Genomic DNA, 21,926 nt, shown 5'->3' with positions numbered 1-21,926 from the left:
CTTTTCTATTTATTACAAGAGCATGCGAGCTAAGGAGTCTGGTATGGGGACTAGAGGTGCTAGTGAGGAGGATTAAAATCCATGAATCCCACTTGGTGAGGGAGACGTGCCAGGTGGTGGCCACTAACAATGAGCCTAGGGAGCCATGCCGATAGTCTCATGAGCATCCAGATTCAAGGGGAGGAGATCTCACTCCACCAGTTGCAGACACTAAGGAAGTTAGTCTACAAAGGATGGGGAAGATGGAGGCCAATTCTCTCTAGGCTAGTGGTCTTCAATTCCTTTGTTAGTGGATGAGGTCAACAAGGGAGTTGGATTTGTGCTTGACATGAGAGAAAATGGTATATTCTTACTAGGAGTGGATATGTGCTAGATGTTGAACAAGATATTCCAGGTGCCAACCTATGGTTTTCTTGGTGGCTGGAGAGTTGTTGATGATGCAACTAGAAATTTGAATGGTGATTTGAGAGTCCCCTTCAACAACTAGTGGGAAGAGGCGATTAGATTTTGCAATTTGAAGGCCCTCTATTAGGGCTTCCAATTCTACAACGTTATTGTTTTTTAAACTGATGTGACTCATGTAAATGTGAATTATTTGCCTCACATGATCCCTGAAAACCCCTCCAGTACCAGCTTGTCTTAGGTTGCCCTGTGAAGCTTCGTCAAAGTTGAGCTTAAGGTGGTGGGGAGGAGGGGGGTTCTAGGATGAGGGAGAGGAGGTGAGTAGCCAAGAAAGAAAAGTAGTGGGGATAAGATTGAGCAATTTGAGGTTCCACCATGCAAGGATTTCTTTTCTGGATGGGGGGGGGGGTGGTTTGATGATCCTCAAATGACCAACTGGTTAGGACTATGGATTCCTCCAAATTCTTGTGAAAGAGACATCAGATCTCTTCAGGGGATTTGGAAGAATGATTGAAGATCATGTGGTTGCGCTCATTCCAAACTTCCCATGCTAAACAAAGAGGGGCAGATGACCAGATGCAGTTTAGGATGGCATTGTTGAAGGGTGAGGCAAGCCATTGCATGAAGGTGCGGTCAATGCAACTTGAATCATTGTAGGGGAAAGAAAGGAAGAGATGGTCCATAGTCTTTGGTTGTTCCTTACAAAGGGTGCACTTGGGCCCTATTGAAGCCCCGAAAATCAGGTCTACAACAAGGGGGATACCCACCCAGTCCGGACCTTGAAAGCAACTCCGTTTCCATTTGGGATGGTGGGTCCAATTGGGGATAATGGGACCAGTTTACCAATTTGTGTGTGTGTTGATAAGAATTGATATTTCTGTTTTCTAAATATTTCTAAGTAAAATTATTTCAATCTAAATCTAATTTAAAAATGCAATTGTATTCTAATGAATAGAAATATTTAAGTCTAAAACTAACCCGGGATTAAATTTTTCACTTATGCGATCTAAAATAATTTCGAACAGAAATTGGTAATAAATATCTTTAAATCTCTACAAGAAAAGAATTCGATAAAAATGATTTTTTTTGTATAAAAAGTTAGCCGAAACAATTGTGAGAAGCATATCGCATAATAAGTCATTCATATATTGAGCATAAACAGAATAGTCATTATCGCACAAAAGTGCCAAATAATAACTCAAACATTCAAGCTTTCATATATAAATAACTAAGAATAAAATATTGCTTGGACACATAAGTAGAAATCATTAAGAGATAAAAGTACCATTGATAACAAGTTCTACTCATGAGCTTCAGCAATATAGATTTATCTCTTCCTAATTCAACATCTACTAAGAGTACAAAAGTGCATTTCAGTAGCAGATATTAAACACAGATATCAATAAATCTCATTCCATTCATTCATCAAAACCTCCTTTGAGGGTGAAAAAGTGCATGCTTTGAGGAAACGTTTTTGACAAATTTTAGGACCCCTCTCTAAATGCATGAGAGGGGTTAAAATATTACTTCCTAAATACTAAAAATAGTTTATTACAAAAATATAGGAGGAGGTTTAAATGACCATCCTCATTTAAGGCAAAAAATAAATCAAAACTAAAACTAAAACTGAATATGGAAATAACTATCTATGTATTTGTTCTCTATGGTCACAAGCATTTAGCATCGGCTTGAGGAGCGTTGGTTAGCTGACCTCCGATTTTAGTTGCCCTGCGAAAATAAAATCGTCAAGTGCTTGTGCTATCTTCTCGGTAGAGTTCGTAAGGCATTTGAGAGTCATGCATTAACTATGCGGTTTAACCAAGTATTGCCAGTAAGTTTTCCAATTCAACTTGGTTAAATTTTTGATGGAATCTTCCCTTTCCTCAGCCTTTTGTCTCCAGCTTGTCTGTAGTTGCTGTGCCTTTGGGAGAAATCTGGGTATGGTCTCTGAAATGAGGTTTTCTTTGTGCAGGTTTTCATTGACACAGTCAATGACGTTGTTTTCCACTGTAGCTGCTTCTTCTGCTGCCACGCGTTGAGCGTTGAATGGAATCGCTAAGTTTCAGCCAAATTCGCTTACTGCCAAAGGGTGTACCCAATAAATACCATCGGTTTTGGAGCGTGGGTCCTGCCTTTAGCCATTAGTGCTTTTCCCCATGGTTTTCTGGCTTTACATGCGACCGAAGGCTCGGGGGCTTTCCTTATCGAGGGGTTTTTCCCAGCGATGCGCTAATCGTGCATCAGAAACTCCTTCCTTTTTCCAATCCGGGCTTCCCAGGTGCTATTTTTGCCTCCTGTGCGGTCTTGATGGGCCTTGGTCAGCGCGCTTTGCCATTTTTCAATAGTTCTTCCCTTACCGACCAGTTCTTGGTGCATTTCGCCTAATCTTCATTTTCTTTGGTAAACGTTCTACGAACTGCTTGTTGTAGGTTGCCTGTGGCTATGGTAGATGATACATAAGCCTTAAATCTTGTGTAGTGAATGACCCAATGAGGCCTTGGCCTTGTGTCTTGAATTGTCTATTTGTTATATCGGCATTGTCTAGTACCCACTTGACCATGTGTGTGTATGGAAAAATCTTCAGTTTTGCCACTATTCGATGAAGGAACGAACATGCAAGTTCAGTGATTGATGCCTCAGACGACCCGCGTGAGTCTACTGTTGCTTTAACCTCCATAACTCTTGGCTTTTCTTGTTCGAGCAGACTATACATGCCTTCCCAAGTAGTTATGCCAACATCTTTTTTATAGGTGGTGTCTGTGTATAAGGGTGTCATCTCTTTGTCCTCTACAACCAGAGCTTTTCCATTCTTCCCATTACGTTCTGCACACTACTGCATATATTACTCTGCTTGTCGCTCCTGCAAATTTACAACTAAGGAAAGAATAATGATAAGAGATAAAGTGACGGGAAATCTCTTTAATTCTGAAATCATATCCAATATACCACCCTACGTGAAATAACCTTTTGATCAGATTCAAATCTTATCTCATAAATGACCACCAACCAACCACTAAATTGACATTAATGTCCATAACTCAGTATCGGATTACGAGAAAAACTTTATTGAAGGATGAGCCCTGCAGATCTGCGATAAAGCGATTTTGAGATTTGCTTCACAATATCACTAATCCGTTTTGTCCACAATCATTCATTACCTTATGTGTCTGCGAGATGCGATTTGCGAGATTCCTTATCACATATCGTTGGATCGGGATATTTTACCTTAGGTGATACTTGCGGCATATGAAAGCTGCAATGTGCGATGAGTCTTTAAGTTGTGCGATCTCACATCGCGTTTTCACAATTTTGAAAGCTTGTTTATATGATGTTCCCCATTACCCTTTGTGATGCAATGTTTTATTGTCAAGAGAATGATTTTATTTGGAACTTATCATAAAACTTAGTTTTTTTAAGTTTTGCAGGGGTTTTCCTAAGTTTATGATAGCATGTTTTATTCAAAGGGAAACATGAGTGCCAGTTTTTTATTTTTTAGAAGGGTCCCCATTTATTTAGCTTCATTACTAAAACTAAATAAAAAGGGGGTTGTTGTTGGCCACAACAATTTGCGATTCAGTAGGAAGAACCAGTTATCTCTGATTATCTTTTGAATTTTCTAAACTTCCAAAACAGAAATGTTTTCTGGAAAATCAAACTTTATTATAGAAATATAAAGTGTATCATGCTTTCAGCTGTCAATGGTAGTTTGTTTCTCCTGTGTTAACTCTAATTATTTACTTCCCAAAGCTAGTCATTTTATTTACATCAGCCACTACTTATTTTATAAAGATAAAAACTAAGACTTCTTTGTAGATCAGTTTTAAGTATGCTCATTTGTCGTAGGTAGAGCCTCTATTGCTAGCAGACGTTCATAGCCTTGACAGGGTTACCTGTTACCCAACAATGACCCTGTATCCTACTTGGAGAAATATACAATTTTCAAAGATAAATCCATATCCACACTTGTTGTTTTTTGTTTTCTTTTAATTATTAAAGAACAATGTCTTGGTTTGGTAGCCAAATTATGACAGTACCATTCACTTGATTTATAACTTTGTTGAACAAGCTAGCTCATGATGAGATCCCTTGTCTTTTGATTGCAACAATATTGAGCCATTGCCCTATTGTGGTATGCAGTTTTGGTAATGTCAGCAAGTCATAATATCTATGATCATGATAAGTCGGCTCGTGATGAGACCTCTTATTCTTTAAGCTTATAGTGTATCATTGGATTATTCCTTGAAACTCGTAATTCCCTAGGTGGGGAGGAAATCATTGGTTCCTTAAGAATAGCTCTGGATGACAATTATATAGTTTTTTGGAAACAACTTTTCTACAGAGAACCTTCATTTTGTTATTGATGCTTTTGATTGACTGATATAAAACAAATTCTTGCTAAAGGTTGTTTTTCATCAAAATTCGTAAGACTGAAACTAGTAACATTTTCAGGCTTATAGAATTTGACTGTATTTTTCAATAATAATGATCAATTTTCCAAATCAGTTCTATTTATACAAGCAAAAAACAAAATCTAAGAGAAACACTAATCTTTTTCGCGAATTCCCAAAGTTAACCATTTACAACCTATTTTATTATCAAAATAACGTTATTAAATACTAATTTACAAAAATAGAAGAGGTCATCTTCTATGGAAAGTATTTTCTGAGGATTTTCCCATTAACAAGTAAAGATTCTCTTTACCATGCTAAATCTTGCAACATGAAAGTGGATGGACCTATGATTTCAGAAATTTGGAATGGGCCAAGCCACATTCATTGGAATTTGGAATGTTTACCTTTTTCCTAATGAGCCTTATCCCATTTGAAAACTAAATCTCCAATTTGAAAACCTTTCCTAGATACCATGCTTGAATCAAAGGAAGCCTTTACTAATGCTTGATAATGAGCGTGTGTCATTTTAGCCTGTTCTCGTTGTTCTTCTAGCTTAAGGATCTGCAATTGTCTTAGTTGTAAAGATGAAGTTGGTGTTTCATCAATGAATTGAACTAAGGCCAAAGAAAGAATTTCTAGATGAGTTGGAAGAACTACTTCTTTCCCATAAACTAAATTAAAGGGAGAAGTGCCAATGGAATCCTTCTGCATTATTCGGTCTACCCACAGAGCATATATCAAATATTTGTGCCAATTTTTTGATTCTGATTAAGTTTTTATTTGTTGATTCGGCCAACCCATTCCCTTGTGGGTAATAATTGGCAGCATATTTAAGCTTAAAACCTCTTCTAAGTGCAAATTCAGTCATAACATTGCCTGAAAAATATGATGCATTATCAAACATTAAGGCGGGGTAAACCAAACCTGGTGATTATGAACTGATCTATGAAATCAATGATATGTTCAGCATTGGTTGTCTTGAGTGGAACTAATTCTACCCATTTAGTAAAATAATCTGTAGTTGTAGGGATATACCTATGCTGTTTAGAAGAGTGAGGAACGATCTCACCTATTATATCCAATACCCATTATCAAAAGGTTGATCGATATTGACTAGTTGCAAAGGCAATGATAGTTTCTTTTGTCTCCCGGCAGCAATTTGACAAATTTGACATTTCCTTACATAGCTATGCACATATTTAAATAATGTAGGCCAATAGTATCCTGTGCACAAAATTTTATGTGCTATAGAATCTCCCGCATAATGTCCACCTGCTAGTCCATCATGGAGTTCCTGCAACACCTTTTCACCTTCAGATTTCTCAAGACATTGAAGGAGAACAAAATCATAATTCATCCTTAAAAGTACATCATTTATGAGTTGATACTACTTAGCCTTCAATATTAGAGCTCTTTTCTTTGTATAATCCAGATTTGAAGGAGCATATCCATTTTTTAGATAAAATATGATATGAGCATATCTTGATTCAATATCATTTAGGCTTACCTCATACATTTGTACTTCTTGATTTGGAGATGATATTTCAGAAACAAGCAATGCTCTAGCCAACATCTTGCAAAAGCCTTGTCCTTTTAAAATATTTGCTGGCCTGATCTCAGCGTCGTATTCTTGTAAGGCAGTGACCCAATTTTCTCTCTTTTCACCCACATATTTGTACTAAGAGATTCCTTATCGCTGGAAACAACACTATGATCTTTGTATGGATTTTCGAAACAATGGGTCTAAAATATTTGATCACTTTGAAAACAGCATAAGCTTGTTTCTCAACGTTAGAATAATTTAATTCAGCCCCTTGCAGATTTGAACTAAAGAAGGAAATTGGGGCTTTCGCCTTGTCTTGATTGGCTTGAGTGAGTATTGCAGCATATGATTTATTAGAGGCAAATGTATACAAAATAAAAGGATCTAAAAAATTTGGAGTTGCTAAGGATGGGGCATTAATAATCGCTTGCTTGATTAGATTGAATGCTTCATATTACTCTTGGCCCCATTTGAAGAGTGAATTCTTCTTTATCATTGCTTGTAATGGTGACACAATCCTTGAGAAGTTCGGAATAAATCTTTTGACAAAATTAATCTGGCCAAGGAAGGATCGCATGGCTTTCTTATTATGTGGTAAGGATATTTCAGAAATCTCCTTAATTCTATTGAGATCAATATGGATTCCAGAATTTTCACTATAAATCCACGAAGTTTTCCTTCACTTAATGCAGAAAAGGACATTTTTGGGTTAAGTGAAATCCCATATCTTTGGCAACGTTGGAATTTTTGCTTTAAGTCTCTAAGGTGATTACTGCGTTTTTTAGAATATATTGTTATGTCATCCAAGTAAATCACCACTGATTTTTTTACTAATTCCTTAAATGCGATGTCCATGGCCCTTTGAAATGTGGCGCTAGCGTTAATCAGACCCCATTTGGTTTTGAACGTGGTTTTTAGCTGATTGTTAGGATGGACTAGAACTTGGTTGTAGCTGGAGAAACCATCTAAAAATGACATTAATTATGATCCTGCAAGTGCTTCCAATATTTGTTCCATAGGAGGTAGGGGAAAATTACCCTTTTGAGAAGCTTTGTTAAGATTTTGAATGTCAATACAAATCCTAATATCTTCGTTTTTATTTCTAACTAGGACCATATTGGAAGCCCACCTAGAATGTCAAACGGGAAAAATAATTTTGGCTTTCAATAATTTATTAAGTTCAGACTTAATCTAACTTTCCAGATTAGGATGGATTTTTCTCAGCTTTTGCTGGAAAAGTTTTTCATCAACTATCATTGGGATAGTATGCTGAATAATCGAAGTGTCGTAAGTCTTAAGTTCATCGTAGTTCCAGGAAAAGACACTTTTGTATTATTTTAGGAGCCGAATATAGGCTAATTTTTCTTCTGGGGCTAGGCCAAGACCTATGTTGATATTTTGTAGCTTGTTATCTATTCCTAGATTTACTAATTCATAGTTTAGAGTTGAACTCTAAAGTTTTGAATTGGTAGATCTCTTAAACCGGTCTTTCAAATCATATAGGTCTTCCAACTTGACAACAGACTTTGGTATAGCATTATTAGTGATTTCTTGTTGTAACTGTTGTTCATGTTGGTCCTCATCAATTATCTGATTAGTGTAAGATCCTTCTGATGTCAGGAAACTCACAATATCAGGATCATCGTTGAAAATTCTCTAGTTTGTAACATTATCAGGGATCAGGGGCCTAAAGATCAATTCAATTGAGAATCTGTTTGGGCTATAGTCTTCTGATGGAATAAGCTTGGAGGCTACATTAGCCAGGAGGTCAGCACTAGCATTTTGGAGTCTAGGAATAGGTGAAATATTAAATGCTATAAAATGTTCAGTCAGATCTTGTACTAAAGATTGATAATGCTTCAAATGACCTGACACACAATGTATAGTACTTCGTACCTATTTAATAACAATCTCAGAGTCTCCGAAGACTTGTAGATACTTAATATCTAATCCGATTGCCTTGTACAGTCCTTGGACTAGAGCTTCATATTCTATAGTATTGTTTGTACAATCGAATTCGAGTCTACATGTCAGCATAGTTTTGTTTCCCTCTGGACTAACTAAGACACATCCTACTCCTGCTCCATCATTAGACTTAGAGCCATCAAAAAATAATTTCCAAAATAAAGATTTATTTACAGGACTATCTATAAAATTAACACATTTAGAACTATCTGTTTGAGAAAAGTTTTCTACTTGAGACAAAACAGAATGTTCTAGGTAAGGTGAAGTATGAGCATTAAAATTTCCTAAGAAAGAGTCAACAGAATAGTTGCCAATTATATTGTTGTTGTATGCTACAGGTTCATTTTCTCCTTCCAATTCCGTCACTATGTATTTTTGGTGTCTTTCTCACTCAACCTTTATCTAATTCGGTTTACCATTATAAGGGAGCCACATATGTGACCAGTTAGTCACAAAGTATCCATGGAGCTTTTTAGACCAATCCCTACTAAGAATTAAACCATAAAATTCGGGAATGTCTGCAACTAAAATATCAATAACTTGACATACCTTTGGATTAGATGACAGCCTTATGGTAACTTGATTTAGTTCACCGACTACTTCAACCTGCGATTGGTCAAGCTGAACTATGCTACTGCAGATATTTGAGGTTGGAGGCTTAACTTTGCACATATAGTTTTAGGTAAGATATTAGATGAAGCTCCTGAATCTACCAAACAATTATGCAAGTTTTTATTGAAAATTTCGTAAGTAAGAAGGAATGGAGGAGTATGGGATTTTGACCTACCTCCAATTAAAGCGATATCATTGGGATCAACTTTATTTTCCATATTAGTTGGAGGTTTTCCCATCTCATGAGAAGCTTGCGAGATTACAGCGGCAGGAAGAGGTGCAACGGGTATTTCATGTAACTCTCTCATAAGAAGCTTTTGTTGATGCTTCAATTTGGTCAACTCATGAAAAGTAATGTTAGCCCTAGTCTTCTTCATATCTTCAATGATATTATACTCCATCTCATCAGAAACAACCAATGTTTTAGATGGAGTTGAGGGATCGGATTGGACTGGGCTTGTTTGAGTTGCTTTTGTTGATGATTTCTTACCTGCGACTTTATCTTTAGATGTCGAGCTTGCGCTCTTCTGTTTAGGACTAGGTTGTGTAGGATCGACTTGATTTCTACTTCTTGTACTAACTCGTAATACCTCTTGATCCTCTTCATCTGGAATAATGAAGTCCCACATTCCCTGTACTTCTACAACTTCATCTTCATCAGTAGGTTCTTCATTAGAAACTTCCTCTTCTTCTTCTTCTTATTCCGCATTTGTTATAGCATTGGGCGGCTTTGAATCAGTTGAAGGATTTTTTCTATAAGGCTTGTAGGGTTTTTTTGAACAAGTCTCTGCTACTTGTTTCTTAATGTCAACCATTTCATTAGACATGGTTTTTAATACTTTCTACAATCCTTCTAAATCAAATGGGTCTTTTGATTGCTTTTTCTTAGGATCATCTCTAAAAGTAACCTTCTTACATTTTCTTTCATCGACAACGTTTTTCTTTTCTAAAGCTAAGATATGTTTCTCTACTGCTATTGCTTCCTTCATGTTTTCAACTAATGTTGCCTTGGCAATCCTGTCAACAAAGATAGATATGTTAGATGGTAAAGCGGATATGTACCATTCACTTTGAACTTCTTCGCTAGGCTTGGAAGTGGTCGAAATTTTATTCAAAAGCTTGTTGAAACATGAGTTAAAATCTTTGATAGGATCTCTTAATTCATCCTTTAGATTCGATAGATCATTGATCAGTGTTGCTGTAGATCTATCATTGTCGAACTTAGTCAAGAATTTCTCTTGGAAAATGTCCCAACTAGTGATGGATCCTGATGGTAATGAAAAATACTAGGATTTGGCTGCTCCTTGTAATGTATAAGGAAAGAGTCGGACAACAACATCTTCATTAGTAACACCATTTAAATTTATCGATAACATAAAGTTTTTTATGCGTTCTTCTGCTAGCATGCCTGCATTAGGATTAAACTTGGGCAACCATTTTTCAAGATGGGCTAGTAATTGACTCAAGGGGTTAGGCATTAAGATTGCCCCTAGGTTATTCCATGGGGTTTGGGCCATCGTTGAACTACTAACAGAGGAAAGTGCAAATGAAGTCGTTTGTGGAAGGGATGAGGATTTTAAAGTTCTAATACTCTGATAGACGACGATTTGAAGTGGAGGGGTGGATGGTTGACTTTGCAATGGAGAAGTTGGAATGGATGTTGATGATGAAAGAGTCTCACTATCAGACCCTTGAAGTGATTTCCTTGCTCATTTCCTTTTAGGTAGAGGTAATTCAGTTGGTTTGACACCAAACCTTTCACTCTACAATTTGGTTAAAGGATGAGAAGGATAGTATTGCGAAGTTTTCAGACTTTTTCTTTCATATGGAAAATCCTTGAAGTTTATGAATCAAAGATTCAACTTCAGGATGTTCGATAGTAGATTTCTTTGAAATGTTTGGGTTTGTGGTAGTGGTTGTTGTTTTCTCAACTTCTCGCTTAGGGTTTAAAGATTTAGAATGTGATGGAGAAGTCGGGGGAGATGTTGAGGGCGATTTACTCTCAGAATGGTATTTAGATTTGGATTTACTAGCCATTCATAGTTCGGGGCCCTCCTTCTAGCGCCAAATATGTTGAAGCCCCAAAAATTGGGTCTACAACAAGGGGGATACCCACCCAGTCCAGACCTTGAAAGCAGCTCCTTTTCTGTTTGGGATGGTGGGTCCAACTGGGGATAACGAGACCAGTTTCCCAATTTGTGTGTGTGTTGATAAGAATTGATATTTCTGTTTTCTAAAGATTTCTAAGTAAAATGATTTTAATCTAAATCTAATTTAAAAATGCAATTGTATTCTAATGAATAGAAATATTTAAGTCTAAAACTAACCTGGGATTCAATTTTTCACTTATGCGATCTAAAATAATTTCGAACAGCAATTGGTAATAAAGATCATTCAATCACTACAAGAAAAGAATTCGATAAAAATGAATTGTTTCATATAAAAAGTTAGCCAAAACAATTGTGAGAAGCATATTGCATAATAATTCATTCATATATTGAGCATAAACAGAATAATCATTTCCATACAAAAGTGTCAAATAATAACTCAAACATTCAAGCTTTCATATATAAATAACTAAGCATAAAATATTACTTGGACACATAAGCAGAAATCATTAAGAGATAAAGGTACCATTGATAACAAGTTCTACTCATGAGCTTCAGCAATATAGATTTATCTCTTCCTAATTCAACATCTACTGAGAGTACAAAAGTGCATTTTAGTAGTAGATATTAAACATAGATATCAATAAATCGCATTTCATTCATTCATCAAAACCTCCTTTGAGGGTGCAAAAGTGCATGTTCTGAGGAAATGTTTTTGACAAATTTCAGGACCCCTCTCTAAATGCATGAGAGGGGTTAAAATACTACTTCCTAAATACCAAAAATAGTTTATTACAAAAATATAGGAGGAGGTTTAAATGACCATCCTCATCTAAGGAAAAAAATAAATCAAAACTTAAACTAAAACTGAATATGGAAATAACTATTTATGTATCTATTCTCTGTGGTCGCAAGCATTCAGCATCAACTTGAGGAGCGTCAGTTGGACGACCTCCGATTTTAGTTGCCCTGCGAAAACAGAATTGGAAAGTGTTGACGCTATCTTCTTGGCAGAGTTCATAAGGCATTTGAGAGTCATGCATTGACTATGCGGTTTAACCAAGTATTTCCAGTAAGTTTCGCAACTCAACTTGGTTAACTTTTTGATGTAATATGCCCTTTCCTTAGCCTTTTGTCTCCAATTTGTCTGCAGTTGCTGTGCCTTTGGGAGAAATCCGGGTGCGGTCTCTGAAATGAGGTTTGCTCTATGCAGGTTTTCATTAACACAGTCAATGATGTTGTTTTCCACTATAGCTGCTTCTTCTGCTGCCACGCGTCGAGCATTGAATGGAATCGCTAAGTTTCAACCAAATCTGCTTACTGCCCAAGGGTGTACCCGATAAATACCGTCGGTTTTGGATCGTGGGTCTTGCCTTTAGCCTTTAGCCCTTTTCCCCGTGGTTTTCCAGCTTTACATGCGACCGAACGCTCGGGGGCTTTCCTTCCCAGGTGCTATTTTCACCTCCTGCGCGGTCTTGATGGGCCTTGGTCAGCACGCTTTGCCCTTTTTCAATAGTTCTTCCCTTACCGACCAGTTCTTGGTGCATTCTGCCTAATCTTCATTTTCTTTGGTAAAATTTTATATGAACTGCTTGTTGTAGGTTTCCTGTGGCTCTGGTAGATGATACATAGGCCTTAAATCTTGTGCAATGAATGACCCAATGAGGTCTTGGCCTCGAGTCTTGAATTGTTTGTCTGTTATATCAACATTTTCTAGTGCCCACTTGACCATGTCTATGTATGGAAGAATCTTCGGTCTTGTCGTTATTCGATGAAGGAACGAACATGCAAGTTCAGTGATTGATGCCTCAGACGACCCGCATGAGTCTGTTGTTGCTTTAACCTCCATAACTCTCGACTTTTCTTCTTCAAGCAGACTGTACATGCCTTCCAAAGTAGTTATGCCGACATCTTTGTTACAGGTTGTGTCTGTGTATAAGGGCATCATCTCTTTGTCCTCTGCAACCAGAGCTTTTCCATTCTTTCCCATTACGTTCTACACACTACTACATATATTACTCTGCTTGTCACTCCTGCAAATTTACAAGGAAAGAATAATGATAAGAGATAAAGTGACGGGAAAGCTCTTTAATTCTGAAATCATATCCAATATACCACCCTATGTGAAATAACCTTTTGATCAGATTCAAATCTTATCTCATAAATGACCACCAACTAACCACTAAATTGACATTAATGCCCATAACTCGGTATCAGATTATGAGAAAAACTTTCCTAAAGGATGAGCCCTGCAGATCTGTGATAAAGCGATTTTGCAATTTGCTTCGCAATATCGCAAATCGTAATATCGCTAATCCATTTTGTCTACAATCATTCATTACCTTATGTGTCTGCGAGATGTGATTTGTGAGATGCCTTATCTCATATCGTTGGATCGAGATATTTTACCTTAGGTGATACTTGCGGTGTATGAAAGCTGCGATGTGCGATGAGTCTTTAAGTTGTGCGATCTCGCATCACATTTTCGCAATTTCGAAAGCTTGTTTATATGATGTTCCCCATTACCCTTTGTGATGCGATGTTTTATTGTCAAGAGAATGATTTTATTCAAAACTTATCATAAAACTTAGTTTTTTTTAAGTTTTGCAAGTGTTTTCCTAAGTTTATATTAGCATGTTTTATTCAAAGGGAAACATGAGTGCTAGTTTTTTATTTTTTAGAAGGGTCACCATTTATTTAGCTTCATTACTAAAACTAAATAAAAAATGGGGTTGTTGTTGGCCACAACAGGCCCATGACAACCTTTTTTATTAGATTGTCCCAAGTGAGGACCCGATACTTGGAAAGAAGCCATAAGAAAGTTTTGAATTTTGGCCACGTGTTAAAACTCCAAAGCTTGGCTGAAAAGGGATCAAAATCAGGGAGATGAGGGAAGGAGTAAAGGTTGTATGCTTCCTTTATAGAAAAGTTTCCCAAATTCATGTAGCCCCGCTTGAGAACATCCTTCCCATCCTTTTTTCGTACTATTATTTTTAGTAGTTCTTGTTGAAGGAGTGAACTATTGTGATTATTGTCCTCCTCTAGAAATAGAATGTTTAGCACCAAGCTGTGGTGAACTATCTCTTATGAGTTTGTCCAGAACTATTGAACTGTGATAGCCCCCATGCTACGAGCTTGAGCATGACTGAGGGGGATGGGAAGGACAATGGCCAGACTTGGTTGTTGCTACTAGGAGTCATTCCATAAGTCAGTTGAGTGTCCATATCTAATCTCCGAAAAGTAGTGGGAGTGGATTAAGTGATGGCCTTGACTGGATAAGTTCTAGATTAAAGAGCACAAATGGATGTGAGACAAATAAACCAAATATTGTTGGGACATGTTGTTAACATATTTAGCATACTGTTATAGCTCCAAATCTCACTCTTATGGTTTGTGATGCTGCACTCATGGCCTAGGGCAACCCCTCCTTCCAGACCTGGTCCAAAAATTAAAAGAACAGTGTTTTATTCCCTATCCGTGACATTGCCCTGAGTTAAACGCGTGTACACGCGGGTCTGTGTATACCCAACCCGCGTGTATGTATTAAAACACTTAAAAAAATATATAATTCCTTATTTTCGGGCGGAGATCGCGGGTTTTACCTGCTGGATCACCTGTTAGTGCCCGTGGCCCAACTGTTCCCAACCAACTCCTAACTAAAAAACTGCTTTGGAGATGGTATAAAAAGACATCAAAGGGAAGGCCTAAGGGAGAGAGAAATGAGAGCAAGATTATTATGCTGAGATTTTCCCCTTAGACCAGGTCTGAAGTCCTTGGTGCTTTCTGCACTTCCCCCATTTTGCATAGGAAACCCTTGTTTCCATGTGTATTGGTGATCATTCATCCTTGATATCATCATTGAGTAAGACTTGGAAGGAGCTCTTGTTGGAGGCTTGAGGTTGGAACGAATCCGGGAGGAAGCTTTGCTTGGAGCTTGCTGAAGGTGTTCAGGTGATATCTTTCCATTATATGTACTTTATTTGCCTTCATATATAAAGAAACACATCTTTGTTCCCGAAACAATCTTTCTTTATGCTTATGAGATTCTTGTTTTGAATTCTTATGCAAGTAGTTACTTAAAGATTTTTGTAACTAACTTTATAGCATAAAGATGGTTTATACATAAGTATTTGTACATGTACTGTTGTGTTCTTTGATTTGTTTGTCTTGCAGGTCAAAGGAAGAAGAAGGGAACTCCAAGAAGGGTTTGGACCCTAAAGGCCTTCTCGAACATAGGACCTTAGGTACGTACCCTTAACATTAGAATTTGCTTAAAAGTAAAAACGATGGCTGTGTGTGTGTTTCTTTGAATAAGCAATTTTCAGTCTGGTATAGTCTTAGCCCAAAGGACCCTAGGGGTACTTTCCCTTCAACCAGAATTGGAGACTCCACTGGGGACAACACTCTTGTTGTTCCTAGTTTGGGTAGTCTTCAAGCCAATCAAGGCTCAGCCCCTCTGTTTGTTGGCTCTGACTGTCTGATCTGTTCTTGAACTGCAAGCTTTTCCAGTTTTTTCAGTCTGTGTTTTTTTTTTTATTTTTCTTGAAAGACTTTAGATACGCTCTTTTTCTGAATTACAGAAGCGTATATACGCAAGTTGCACTAAGTGAACCCACGTATACGCAGGTTTCCTTAGTTACAGTCGCGTGTACACGCATTCTGCACATAATTGCAGGCGCGTATATTACATAATTTTCAAGATTTATAAATTTTCTTTTTGTTGAATGTTTGTCTGGTGGTTTGGGTCAGTTTCAAGCAGTCATTTTCCAGTAACAGTCCTCTGTTTAACAGGGGGCATCTTGTTTTGAACTCTCTCTAGTCATAAGGAGTATTAGTCTTGTTTTCGTTGATTGCAAGCGTCATTGATTTTTGACACACAGGATTTCTGTTTAAGAATCTTGATTGCTCTGTTTCAGCAGAGTAGGAAGATTGGGTTCAATCTTTGTGTCCATTTCGCTTTCATGACACTTTTGTTTGCTTAACGAAATCATTTTTGTGACCATTTGCTCCTTCGTTTCGGGAAAGTTGTTTGTTACCATTTTCTTGAAACTTGTCTTTTGATCTTTTGGACTTTCATTGCTGCTTTTGATTGTCAAAAGCGATTTCAAACACATTTTATTTTTGTTGAGTTTTCATCATTTGAAAGGTGTCAATTCACAAAAGTGTTTGGTTGCCTATTTATCAATCATTGGTGTCAGTATTTTTGAGAGCTTTCCTTTGAAAAAGACTTTTTGGTTTGATTGAAAGAAAATCTTTTGAAAGTTTTGAGTTTCGCTTTCTTAAACTTTCTTTTCATTTGATTTCCTTTTTGCGAAGTGAAAGTGCTTTGTTTTTATCTTAGAACTTGTTTTTATTGTTTGGACGAAATGATTGGTAACAAATCATCTTCTATCTAAGCATTTTAGTGGCAAGACAAAATTTGGTAAAGCAACAACTTTCCTTCTTTGTTTTTAGAGTAGTCTTTGAATCTTGCATCCACATATAGTTCTTGCATTAGGATAGATTTGCATCTCTTTTAGGCATATTTAGTTTTGTTATTTTTTGTGAGTGTGGAGTCTGAAAAGAAAAAGAAAATTTGTTTATATTACAAGTACCTCTGAACCTCATAGAAATTGCTCTTCATCGAAAACAAAAAGTGCATGTGCATGTAGCTAAGTTTTATTAATTTCTTTTGCGTCCATAAAAACACCACAAGTTTCATCTCCATTACCTTGTGACTTAAAGAACAGCCTAATAAAATCAAGCACTAAATTAAAATCCACTAGAACTTTTTTGTTTTAGTCAGTTACACCAACAAGTTTAGGATTTTAGGGCCTTGGATTAGGCGAGTGGAGAGTTAACTCTCCAAGGCCACATAAAACGTCAAACATAAGAGTCTGATTAACGAGAGTAAATCCAATAGCATTAGGAAGACCGGGAAAGCTCCGGATCTGGGAGTTAAGCACGAGGGTCTGTGAAGACAGGGAAGAGAGATACCCCCTCTCCTACTTGTCCGAACTTACCTCACGACTGTTCCACCTGGCTTCTGCGACGAGTTGGTACCCATAGTTGCCTCTCCTAGGGATCTGCATAGGTGGCTGCGGAGGGGAATCCCGTGGCACCTGAGGTCGACGTTGCATCACTCTCGACAGTACTACTGGAGGGCACCCTTGCGAAGCTTGGGGGCTTGCACCGGCGCAGGCTGTTGTTAGGAGGTCAGCGTAACTTCCTCTGATACCTTCGCTGATAGGACTGGACCGTCATCATCCCAGACTATCTTCAGAAGGCCCTTTGATTCACTTTCTCATATTTTGGTGTCCGGTCCTAATCACCCGGAGCGGAAATACTTGGAAGTTGTTTGACTGGCTGTATCTTTAGGAACTTTATAGTGTGTGCTCTGTGCTCCTAGTCGGCTTAGCTTTTAATTTTTTGAGTCTTTAGTTAGATCATAACAAGAAATTCAAAGTGGCTGACCGGTCTCCAAGACGGTCTCGAAGACTTCGTGGTCTCTCGCCACCTAGTTTAGAGCCTTCTCCTAGAAGGCGCAGAGGGGATATTACCGGTAGGGTCCGTCCCACGCCGGTTGACGCATCGGGGATTGATCCTCCTCTCGGGGACATTAGCGGCCAAGCAAGGCCTGGTACTTCTGAGCAAGAGAGGGACACTCCAGTCCTTTCTCGAGTTCGCTTTCAAGCGGAGAATAACGTAGAGGTAGAAGAACTTTCAGAATCATTAGTGGTTCCAAATTCTCCTCTACCATTTAGTCATCCAGACGTATTGCAATACGTTGGGACTCCGTCTCATAGACCAGCAAGTCCAGGTTACGCTACGCGCTTACCATTCATGACCACTACTGGAAGCATGGCTTCTACGAGTGCTGCGACTATGCAAACCCCTACATCGGTGCAAGGGGGAGGAACCATTTCCATCCCCTCCACTTCCTTGTTTGGATCTTTTGCGAGCACATCTCTACTTGGGTCTACCTCCATTCCATCCACGAGTGGAAATGCCCAAACCAATTCTTTTAGTACTCGACTCTTCTCTTTTGGCACCCAATCACAGGGTATTCCATCGGTTTCGTTTAGTGCAGCTACGTCCATGATGGGCGGATCAGCCTCATTCCAGGGTTTTCCTTTCGGAAGTGGTCATATACCACATTCCAACCCGATGGTAGGATCCATGCCTTTTTCTTCAATAGGATAAAGCAGCAATCCTTTCCAAGGTTGGAATAACCCTGGGGTTAGTAGTGCAGGAACTAGGAATCCATTTATCGGCCAACAAGGGAATAGGCCGTACACCACGGTTAGTTCGTTTCAAAGTATTCCTCCCCTTGCTTCGGCTTGGAACCCATATCAGGGGTTATCAACTCCTTACCATTCTTTAGGAGGAAACTTTGCAGGCTATGGAGGCTATACGGCAGGAGTTGGTCAAACTCCGAATTTTGCTGGACCACAAGGCTTTCCCTTTGGTTCAGCTGGTTCTACTGGTCACTTCGGGCAGCCTGGTGCCTCCCAAATCCCAGGACAATCTTTTCAGAACTTAGGGAGTTCCGCCCAGTCTGGGTGGAATCCCCTAGGTCCTCCTAGGCTTCTGTTTCTGGCAACGTTAAACCTGCCAGATCTCACAAAGTTAACAAACGACCCAACCAGGTATAATCCGGCCTGGCCTCCGATCCCAACCAAACTCCTTTCGGACATTCCAAAATTCGAAGGGAAGAGTGGTGAAGATCCGGGCGATCATGTAACCACATTCCATTTGTGGTGCTCATCCAACTCCCTCATCGAGGATTCGATTAGGTTGAGACTCTTTCAGCGCACCTTGACTGGTAATGCGGCTAAATGGTACATAGAGTTTCCAGGGGGCAGCTTTACATCGTTCGCTGACTTAGCCAATATCTTCTTAAATCACTTCCAGTTGCCTGTCCGCTATGATTCCGGAACTGAACTTCTGGCTACCTTTCGTCAGGATAAGGCAACCCACATTTCTGATCACATTCAGGAATGGAGACAGAGAAAGAGGCTCATCAAAGCCGAAATCCCTCCGGAGTACCGTCTAGAGTGGTTTTTGAAGTCTTTGCAACCTGAGATCTCCAAGGATGTCTCCATGTCTAGGGTCTATTCTGAGGAGCAAGCCATTTTCAGGGCCCAGCAGTTAGAACTGATTTACTCTCAGTCTGGGATCCTCCAAAAGTACTTGCCAGATGCTCCTGGATCGAAGGTTGATTTAGCTAAGCCGAAGCCAAGTCCGCATGCGGACGGTATCGTTGGGTCTGTAGACATGTCTACAGTGAACTTGTTGAATCAATTGCAGCAGTTGTCTTTGCAAACTGCTTCTAACAACCAAGTCACATTGTCTAATCCTCCCGCTTCCCAAAATTCTTCCATTAACGTCGTCCAATCCGATAACTCCAAAGGAAATCAAAATTCCAACGGGAAAAAGAAAGGACGTGGTAAGAAGAAGAATTTGGATGGGAAGCCCGATGCAAATAAATCCGGCAACAACGCTGGTGGTGGTAAAGGTGAGTCGAGAAAGAAAGTTAAGTTCCCTTGCAAGTTATGCAGCGGGGACCATCTAACTCATCTCTGCCCTAGAATTGAAGACGCTCAGCGCTTGTTAGGACAGCAAGGGACTTCTAGTTCGCAAGCTGTGTTAACTAACCCGTTTCCCCAAGGGCAGCAACTTCTTGCTGGCGCGAATTCGAATCCTGGGACCTCCTCAGGGGGCAACCAGGAAGGGGAAAAAGCATCAAATGTTTTTATGATGGGTTCAAACGTCCATGTGACTACTCAGTCACGTGATTATGGTGAAGCTGAAACATCTAAGGATAAAACTGTTCCCGGAGGTAGTGACCTTCATATTGAGCGACCTCCTGTTGAGACTATACCTAGGATACCGAAAGGTTTCGCCAAACGCGCGACAATTAATCCTAATGCTAGGGCCGCCCAAAATTACTCCATTGTGGAGGATTTGGCTCAAAGCCCGTGTGCTATGTCCGCTTTGGAGGTTCTCCAATCGTGTCCATCTCAGAGAAGTGCTTTACTCTCCGCCATTGGAGCAGTCGATCCAATTAACTCTTTAGTGCTCTCTTTTGACATGTCAAATGTCAAAAAGAGACTCCCTCATCACATGGCTTTTCAGATAAAGTCTACATACCGGAAAATCAATATTTTTCGCACCGTTATAGATGAAGGAGCTTCCACATGTGTCATGTCCATGTCATGTTGGAAGGCTATTGGTTCACCTTCGGCTGTTCCTTCACCAACCGTCTTAACTGCATTTGATGGCCATTCTCACAAGCCGCATGGGATTATCCCGGCCTTTCCTATATGTGTTGGAGGGAAGGTAGTTAATATCGAATTTGAAGTCGTAGATGCTAACCTAGACTATAATCTCCTATTAGGAAGGAACTGGGTGTACGAGATGGAAGCCGTCGTATCGACTCTATTTCGTGTCATTTTCTTTGCTCATGAGGGGAAAATCGTTAGGGTTGATCAATTGGACTATTCTCCAATCGATCCTCAAGCAACCTCCGACTCTACTGTTCCTTTGGTGGATAACCCTCGCCCGCCGACTGAGAATTTAGGAGTAGGGATGTATTCCTCATTGATGGGTATGTTTGATCTTCCCTCTCCTTTTGCAAGAATCAATGCTATTTCATCATCCAAGGAGTGTTCTCGAGAAGAGTTCTTTCGAACTCATTATTTTTCTGACCCTTGGACCTTGCCTTCACCTACGACCACATTAGTTGAAGGACAAGTGAATGGAATGGCGTTTCCTATATCTGCAGCTGAGCTTAGATATCAGTCTATCGTAGACTCTGTAGATAACCATTCTACTCCTTTTTCCGAAGAGGAGTTAGATGGTCATGTGGCCCCCGCTTGGAGCTTTGATTCTAACTCTGCCTTGGACTGCTTAGATTCGGTTCTACTTTCTGAAGAAGCAATCCTCGAAGTAATGATGGGTATAGATCGACCTTGGGAAGACTTACACCATCGTTCATATTTTCTTCCTCCATTGCAGGAAGTAGAGTCTAGATTCTCCGAGCTCGTTGGTAGTGATGTTTGTACGGTGTCGAACCCTTTGGCTCCAACACACACACGTGCCGAAGGTAATATGTCAGTAATTTCAAAAACGATACCTATAAACATCTCTAAGGATCCTAACATCATCGAGAATATCTTCATCGGAATTGAGTGTTCCCCTGAAGAAATTCAAATTTACACCGACCTATTCAAGGAATATCGTGATGTATTTGCTTGGTCTTATGAGGAAATTCCCGGCATTGATCCTTCTATAGTCCAACATGAGATCAAGACGTACGAAAACGAAAAACTGATTCGTCAAAGGCTTCGGCCGGTTAACCCTAGGAAAGCAGCAAATATCAAAACTAAGGTTGAGAAGCTGCTAAGGGCGGGTTTTATATACCATGTTCCTCTTACGGATTGGGTTTCTAATCCAGTCCCTGTGGACAAAAAGCAAGGAACAATCCGAGTATGCATTGATTTTAGGGACTTAAACAAGGCTTGTCCGAAAGACAATTACCCCACGCCATTCATTGATCAGATTATCGACGAGTGTGCGGGTAATGAAATTGTTTCCTTCATGGATGGTTTTTCGGGTTATAATCAAATCTCTATCCGTCCTGAAGACCAACATAAGACAACCTTCATATGTCCCTGGGGTACCTTTGCATATCTAAAGATGCCTTTTGGTCTTAAAAATGCTGGAGCCACTTTTCAGCGGGCCATGTCATACGCTTTCCACGACATCAAACATGTCATCGAGGCATACTTAGATGATCTCGCTGCTCGCTCTTGAAAGAGAACTGATCATCCGAGTCACCTTCGATTAGTCTTTGAGCGATGTCGTTTCTATAAAATACGGTTGAATCCCAATAAATGCGTTTTCGCGGTTACATCCGGTCGG

Source organism: Pinus tabuliformis, chromosome 7 (genome assembly GCF_031772625.1).
Source record: "Pinus tabuliformis cultivar Carrire ecotype Pingquan chromosome 7, CPIR1, whole genome shotgun sequence".
Classification (NCBI taxonomy): Eukaryota; Viridiplantae; Streptophyta; class Pinopsida; order Pinales; family Pinaceae; genus Pinus; species Pinus tabuliformis.
The sequence above is the reverse complement of the archived record's forward strand: the minus strand, read 5'-3'. Positions refer to the sequence as shown.